The 8,912-nt window shown below is 40.6% G+C and overlaps 1 long non-coding RNA gene across 1 annotated transcript; it reads left to right on the top strand.

Annotated features, from left to right (window-relative positions):
* The first annotated feature begins 635 nt into the window (after positions 1 to 635).
* LOC105663598 (uncharacterized) lies at positions 636 to 8,382 on the top strand. Its single transcript, XR_013040628.1, has 3 exons — positions 636 to 5,389; positions 6,215 to 6,404; positions 6,477 to 8,382. It is a non-coding gene; the product is annotated as an uncharacterized LOC105663598 (long non-coding RNA).
* The last annotated feature ends 530 nt before the right edge of the window (positions 8,383 to 8,912 follow it).

Below are 8,912 nucleotides of genomic sequence, written 5' to 3'. Positions count from 1 at the left end.
TATCATATTCATCTTCTTTCTAAACTAAACCTGGTTAGATTTCCTAACTAGGAAATATGTATGAATATTCGAGCCCGATTTGATGTAGTAGAGGGTTAGGATTCCTTGCGAAAGCGTGTTTCTTAACGTAGAGAAATTCGGCGGAATGGCAAAAAAATATTGTCGCGGTAATAAATAGCGGGCGAACGTAAGAATGCCCTTTTGTTTTACGTGACACGTACGAGGCGGTTCGTGAGTACAGAAAAATGTCAGCAACTTTATCAGGAGTCACGCATTCCCAGAAGGCTTATCATCGGCAGCCGACCTAATTATAATTGCCGTTCTGTGTTCGTCGGGGTCATAATGATAATACGTTTCCGTATTTTTACATTGTATACGCCGTGAGTCGATGAATACCTAGAAGACGCGAATACACCGGCGCTCGGTATTATGGCGTTTCACGAAACCGCGTATATCTGCAAGGAGAAACTGTACAGCCAAACGAATTCGTAATACGAAACGGCGTAACGCGAGATACATAATTTCCACGGAACACGTATAGCTTAATCTTTGGTTAAAAAGAAAGTAGGAGAAAAAAGAAATCGGCCGAAGGGAAAAGAAAACGGGGAGAAAGAAAATCGGGGTATATATCGTTCCACGGCGAGCTCTACTATCTAACGTCGCACGCGATACGCTGCTTTATTTTAAGCCGGTCGTTTAACCTTTAGACAGCTTTTTAATTTCGCGTCAACTGGAAGGTCTGCTTGTCAGTGTGCTTGTCAATTGTTGCATTCGAGATAATCGTATACGCCGAAGGAAAAAACATGCTGCCCCGCTAGAATATTCAAACAGTTCCTCGATTGTGCTCCGTTAGAATACGTCGGCGGAATGGTGCGGAATTTTGTGCGAACGCGGACAATTTTCAGCTTCCTTGAAAAATTACGAGTCAGAATTAAATAATTAGATAATATAATAGTGGAACTTCTGGAAGAGAAGCGAAACGTGCAAAATGGATCAGGGCAATGTAGAAGTTGAAAGATTGAGAAATTCCATCGTCGACCAATTTATAACTAGAAGCGAAAAGCTAGGGAATAATTGCAGAATCGAGAAATTGATCGTATGGATTTATCGCGTATTTACGGTGCGCCTCCTTCCATAAAAATCCTGGTTACGCCAATGGACAGGCACAGTCTTCAAAAATCGATAACCATAGACATCCACGGGAAGTATTCTTGCGTCAGTCCCAACCGACTTTGATATCCACTCTACGATTTCCTTTGCCGTCTCTCCTTTCTCTCTCCTCCTTATTCGACTTATTTCCGCGGATCACGGCGGCCGTTCCGCAAATAAGTCGTCCCCTCGGCCTTTTGTGTTTGTAAATCAAAAAAGCGAAATCTTTCGCAGAAACTGAATCAGCCAGCGGGAAATCCTATCTTCGTAGCGGTTCATAAAACGCGAGCCCTATGCGAACGGTATCCTTTCTGCTTGCCACACGTATTCCCGTGTAAAAACGTCTTTTGAAGTTTTCTTGGCGGAAAGCAGGCCAGAAGGCTTGCCATTGATTTAATGGGTGTACCTTCAGCCGCGGTTAAACACCGCATCAAACCGCACCCTGCTCGATTTCTTCCTCCTCCTCTTCTTCTTCTGGCTTTCTACTTTCGGAACAAGCTTCTTTCGATTAACGACTTTTCTACGATCCTTATCGTTCCTCCATCTCGTAGTCCAACTACGTAACAAGCATTTTCATCAACCGTGTCGCGTTGCTACATCTGCTCGCTCGATAATATTCTGTTTCAGGAATTTAGAACTTTATTTTAGTTCGTCAAATTTTTTAACCTCTTCATTATAAAGTTTCAAATTTCCTAGTTCTCCAATTCCATTTTTCTAATTGTCCAAATTGTTTATTTGATTTCCCAATTTCTAATTGACCGTTCAACTCGGAAAATTTGTAATCTCAAAGAATTTCTATTATCATGACATCCATTTTGGTCCAGGATGATTTTGGCGTTCACCTAGTTACGCCAATGTGGCTTCCGTTATAGATCCCCTCGAGCCAACCGGAATAAACCGAGAGCAACGTGTAACGACAAAGGGAATCCTTTGATCGAAAGAATCAGCCACGAAGACGAGTTTAAACGAATTATTATCGGAGAAGGCGCGTGTACGTCGCGGAACGAGGTCGCAAGAGCGACGGTAATTTCAGCGAATTCGCGATACTTCTAATGTCAAACGATCCACCGTCTGAGAAGCAGGTAAGCGACGCTGATGAGTCCAATTAGCAAATCGCAAACGAAACACGCAACTTCTCTTTTCGCCGAGTTTACGTTCCTCTGAAGTAAAGGCGTTTACGAGTCTCGGAAAATTCAATCTTCCGTATGAAAACTTCGACTCGTTCAATCTACGAACCGCAGGATACTGGGAGATCAGGTTCGATAATTTCGCTCGATTCTAGCACGAAAGTTTCTCTTCAAGATGGCGGAAGTTGATTTCGAATCGAAGAGTATCCTAGAAAAAGGTATGCTCGAAGAATATTACGGGTAAAGTGTACTCGAGTTTCTTTTCCACGAACACGTCGAAGCCGACGACGTCGCGGAGACGGCTGTCCGCGTGCAAAGCGAGCGGAAACGCGAGGGAGGAAGAGGGTAGGGCAATGTAATTAAAATATCGTTCGCTACGATCGTAGCTCGAAAGCCGGCAATTCGATGTTCGTGGCTCGTGCACCGGCAGTACTCGACGTTTTTCTTGTCCGCGTTTAATCCGCGTGAGTGCACGACAGAGAAGAACAGCTGCGGGCAAACGCGGGGAAAGAATCAGTCCCCGACGCGACGCGTCTGCCCGAAGATCCGTGGGATTAGCGTGGCGACGTTGTTCTAAGTTCGGGACATGTTTGGAGAACAACGCAGAGGGGTGTGCGTGGGCGTATGGCGAAAAGCCAACGCCAGGCAGACACTCCGTTTTCTACGACCCGACCAGACAAATCGTTCGACCTACAGGCTCGTTCATATATCCTTAACAACTACGTACTAAATCATTCACTAGTTAGATAATTAAATCTCTAGCTTCATGAACACCTACATACGTACATCTCTAGTTCCTTAAATCACTCGATATTTAGATACTCAGATCTCCGAATGTAAATTCTCGAATCCCTGTGTTGTGAAATTCCCGTATCTCAGATCTGAAGAACTCCAGTTTCTGTGTTACTAGATGCCTCAGATCTTCACATACCCAAACACGTCCCTAGATTCCTGCACATTCGAACTCCTACGTCTCCAGATCTCTACACACCCCAAATCTCTGTGACCTCAAACGTCTACGTCTTCAAATCCGTACATACTCCAAATTCCTGCGTTTCTAAATCCCTACATACCCCAAATCCCTGTGTTCCCAAATTCCTACGTCCCTACGTCCACCGTATAAAGTTCAGAACGAGATCGAGGTCGATTGATCAACCCACAGGTTCTACATTCGCTCTTAAACAGATTATTAATCGAGGTGTTAATTCCTCTAATCTATGTCCAAATCTACTCATATTTGAATTCTCCACACGAATATCTCCATAAGCGAACGTTTCAAAAGGTTCTATCGGTCATGAATAATAACGACGAAAATAAATGGGACGTTGCAAGTGGAACAGCCTGTATGTACACACGCTTTGTGTCGTAGAGGAGTATATGTAGCACGTGTCGTCGACACGAACGCCGGATGGCCGGCATTCGGGAGATATGTAAGATTCCAACCGCCCACATCACGACAAATTGTTGCTCAGCTGATCGGGCCGACCCTCTGCTCGTTTAAACTTTAAATCTTTTTCGGACGGTTCCGTAGAAGCCGGCGGCCCGATACACATTCGTATCGGTCGTGTGATTCATGCCACACACCGTTGCCCGTAATGACAGTCCACTGGCAAATTGCTGGCTCCGGGACGATTTCCGATGATTTATCAACCATCGCCACCCGTGCGTCGAACGCGATTGTTCTACTTGCGATAACGGCGATTGATACCGGTTAGAGCGAGTACTTTGCTTTTCGATCAAGCTGATTGCTCGACAACATTTAATTGGAGCCGTTTCGAGGGAACCATTGCGCAACGGCAGGTGGTTCGTAATGCCTAGCGCTCGGTATTCGAGATTTTGCGTTTCAGATTCGATATCGTGGATAAACTCTTTAAGCTCTGCTTGCGGGAAGGGTTAAGCTCTTCCAAGAATTATCTTCGTAGTATTAGATGTCGTTTACGGTTTCGAAAATGATCATTGTATATAATTTCGATCTTAAGCTCCTGCTAATCGTTCGAAATAACGGAGTAAACCGTTGTTAGGTTGCTTAATGAGCTTACGATGCTCTTGTTCTACAAATATTTGATGCTTGAAGCAGAGGTTACGTTCACGAATATCGCTTTCTGCAATCGTTTATCTATTAAATTGGTAACAAAAAGTAGCAGGGATTGATTAAAATGGTACAATTTATCAAAACGGTGGTATAAACCTTGGTATACGATACAGTTAATTTACCATGTCGGTATAAATTTGTACGTATATGCAATAAGTGACGTAAACGTCTCCCTGATCACTGTACGCGCTACGGTTATAGTAGTTTATCAGACCGATTACATAAATTTATTGTACCTCCGTTGTCGCATAAACTTACGTATAGTATCCACATAGATAATTAACGTGTAACATGTTCAGCTGCTGCAGAGCGTCGAAGAGGGAAGGATTAAGAAAAAAAAGGAACCGTTTCGTAATAAGCAGGGCGTGAGAATCACGTGTCAGATCGAGAAGAAAAACGAAGGAATTAATCGGAGTTAAGTCAGCATCTCGGAGCACATTTTACGAGGCAAAGAGTTAACGCGTGGGTGCGACGTATGTTTCGACCATGGAGTTTCATATCTATTCGAGCAGGGGCACGTCCGCGTAACGTTCACACGATGCAATATTTCAGAAGGAGGATCCTATTACGTAACCAAGTGGTTTCACATGCTTCCATGCGGTTTGCTGTAATCACTGGGCACACGTGATAAGCCAACCTGCAAAGCTTGCTTTCGGTGCATAATTACGCGTGCACGCTCGTTCAACGGTGAATCGTAATAATTAACTCGATATAATTTAATTAGCAAACCGTTTAATCGCGATGGCGATACTAGATACAGCTGTATTATTTTCGTAACGTGTAAACCACCGTAAACGATAGCTTTCTACCGATAAATCATCTCCTAAATCATGACCTGCGCGCTCGCAAATTTGCGTAACTGCAACTGATAATTATTATTAATGCTCCGTGTATGGAGTCACGGATATTCTTTCTGACGACTCCAGTATTGCTTAGGTATCAAGAATTTAATTTGGGATAAATTAAAAGCATTTAGAGCGCTAGGAGGAATTTGGAGATTTGTGGAACTCGATACCTACCGGTATATAATGTGTACTTAATTTGAAATTAAAAATAAAGAAACAAACGACGAAACATGAATTAATACATACATTGATAAATATTGACAAAAGGGGACCTAGTCACATTGACCTTGACATATGTTGTCAAGGTCACTGTTCTGAGTAGCTTACAATAAATTTTAGTCGTCGCTCGTTTATTAAAAAGTTATTAACAATAAAAGTTACTAAATAAAATTAATATTTGTGACATTACATACATTTAAATATATGTTTGAACATCCTAGAACACCCTTTACACCCAGGCAAAGCAAAATTAGGTTAGGTTAGGTCAATATTTACCCCTTTTGTCAATATTCGATCGATCTCGACGTACGAGCCCACAGATTGGACATCTTGATAAGTATTGACCTAACCTAACCTACCTAACCAACCTAACCTAACCTAATTTTGCCTTGCCTGGGTGTAAGGGGTGTTCTAGGATGTTCAAGCATATAATATATTTAAATGTATGTAATGTCACAAATAGAAATTTTATTTAGTAACTTTTTAATAAACGAGCGGCGGCTAAAATTTATTGTAGGTTACTCAGGACAGTGACCTTGACAACATATGTCAATGTGACTTGGGTCCCCTTCTGTCAATATTTACCCATACATTTATTCTTTATCTTGAAAATCAATTCTGATTTAAAAAAATGTATTTTAACAAAATGTGTTCCTTATAATAAGAAGCTTGTGGAGCGGTCATTTGACCGGTTTGGTAGTTTCAGTGACTTCAACCGAACCTGATAGTCCTAACTCCATTTTCAGCAAAGTAACCATATAACAATTTCTATATTTTTACAGCTGTTCGTCTCAAAAGACATAAACTAGCAAAGAGAAAGAAGCGGATGCAACGTAATCGAGCGATAAGAAGGCTCTAATCACTGGTATCGCTGTTAATGTCTCCGATAAGGATGCTCAAAGCCGAATAAAAAGATGGCGAAACAAAGAACGACGTTAATCCTGGATCTCCGCGGAGCAGAACGAGGAGAGCGTAAGAAATAATTGTCCGCGTTTTTGTCGGTATAGTTAGGAAGGAATTAAGGGACACTAATTTATACGGTAGACAGAGGAGAAAAAGCCGCGAATATAGCGGAGAAAGAGCGCGGTCCGTAAGCAGTAACCAGGCGAGAGATAATCCGGAGGCTTACGAAGCCGAGGACGGATGACGAGATACGCTTTACGACCTCTACGTCAAAGTTTGACGGGAACAGAACGAACGATGTGTACGAGTATCCCTCCACGCCCGTCAACATTTTATTCTTGGGTGGTGTCTTATAAATAAATGCGAGACGTTTGCAACGCGAGGCCCTAAATCAACCGAGCGAACGATCGAACCGGTCGTCAGACTTCCCTTTTGTTTTTCGGAACTGCTCTACCCAGAAACGGGGGAATAAAAATATCCAGGACGAATATTAGCCTGTAAACCGAGACTCCGACTTTATGGCCACCGTTCAATCCCATAAACGGGAGCGCAATCAGCGGGCATTCGCGCCCTCCGGTAACCAGCGTTTTTCCCTCTAGCTTCGATCGACTCCCTTTTGCTTATTTTACAATTCCAATCTCGTAATTTCTAATACTCGCGAGGAAACTGTGTAACTACAATTTTAATGAAACTAAACTTATCAGATGAGAGAACGACACGTGGCCTATTTTTGATTCTCTTACGATACCAGAAATGGAAATCTGCGAGGGTGAATCTATCCTGCAGGCACGTCTACTCGCTGAAATTGCTTCAACGTTTGGACAGTGAATTCTTTCGATTCAACGAATTCTGATGGATTAAAAATTCCTTTCTCTTCGCATGGAATCCTACGGTGTTCATGAAAAGGTTAGCTTTCGTTTGTACGTTCCTTTGCTGTTTAGGGATTAACAGTATCGGTTATGGATCAGATTTCATGTATCTTTATTACCGTTTCGAGTGCTTGATCTAGATAAACCGTGGAGAGTTTAATGGTGCTATAAAACCGCTATTAAAATCTTCGTTTTACGACGTTCGAATGGTAATCAGGTGTTAATGACTTTAATTCTTCAATTATCACGCGTAATCGTAGATTGCGTGTTAATTATTCAACAGCTCGTGATTTACTCGAATCGTATCTGTTTTTACGACGAGAAATATCCTGACTTTCGAACTTCCGGATCTTCAGATTTTTAAACGATTTCTGTATTCCCTGATTCTTAAAACTTTTCAAACTTCGTAATTTAAAAAGTTTTCAAAGTTCTAATTTTCAATAGCAAGAAAGTGCGTTGTTGCATTTGCAGAGAAATGAATGAAGTATCCAATTAGCGGAATTTCGTAGGAAAGACAGGAAACGCACGTTTCCGATTTCCATTTAAAAGATGAAGGGGCCTATCAATCGTTAATGTCTTTCACCGCCCACGGTAATAGCTCTATTATGCCTCGGGTCATTAGACTACCGGATACGTACACGGTATATTCATAAAAGAGTCCTTACGATCGCGTGCGAGAGTCGACCAGTCGCGATCGAGCACGAAAATATGATTCGAGTCGAAAGGTAGGCGCGCATTTTATCAAGGACCGTTTCTATCTTGTCGAGAGATCGTGACGTATCGATGCGGCCCTATCGATGCGATCGTTCACTGTCACCGCTCGCGTGATCCTCCATTTTTTTCTTTTTCCCTTTCGCCGTCTGCATGCTCGCTCGTTACTCCCTCCATTTTTAACCCTCGTTCGACACTGCGACCTGCAGCTGTACCCTACGCTTTTTCCTCTGACTTCATAAATACGTTTCTTATCGTCCTTTCTTCTTTCACCTGTGCGAACTCGCGGAATTTTCATTATGAAACACGATACAAATGGTGGTACATCAATAACTAGCTTATAGTAACTTTTTATTAATTCGACATATATGTCTTTCAATATAAACATTTTTAATATAGTAAGCTTTTATTAATTCAACAAATATGTCTTTCAATATAAACATTTTTAATATAGTAAGCTTTTATTAATTCGAGAAATATGTCTTTCAATATAAACATTTTTAATATAGTAAGCTTTTATTAATTCGACAAATATGTCTTTTAATATAAACATTTTTAATATAGTAAGCTTTTATTAATTCGACAAATGTCTTTCAATATAAACATTTTTAATATAGTAAGCTTTTATTAATTCGACAAATATGTCTTTTAATATAAACATTTTTAATATAGTAAGCTTTTATTAATTCGACAAATATGTCTTTCAATATAAACATTTTTAATATAGTAAGCTTTTATTAATTCAACAAATATGTCTTTTAATATAAACATTTTTAATATAGTAAGCTTTTATTAATTCAACAAATATGTCTTTCAATATAAACATTTTTAATATAGTAAGCTTTTATTAATTCGACAAATATGTCTTTTAATATAAACATTTTTTGATATAGTAAGCTTTTATTAATTCGACATATATGTCTTTCAATATAAACATTTTTAATATAGTAGGTTTTTATAACCCCTTGCACTATGACTTATTTGTCAGATGTGTCAG

The sequence above is a fragment of the Megachile rotundata genome, chromosome 2, assembly GCF_050947335.1.
Source record: "Megachile rotundata isolate GNS110a chromosome 2, iyMegRotu1, whole genome shotgun sequence".
In the NCBI taxonomy this organism is placed as follows: Eukaryota; Metazoa; Arthropoda; class Insecta; order Hymenoptera; family Megachilidae; genus Megachile; species Megachile rotundata.
Note: the sequence above shows the minus strand (reverse complement) of the source record. Positions and strands in the feature narration are given on the sequence as shown.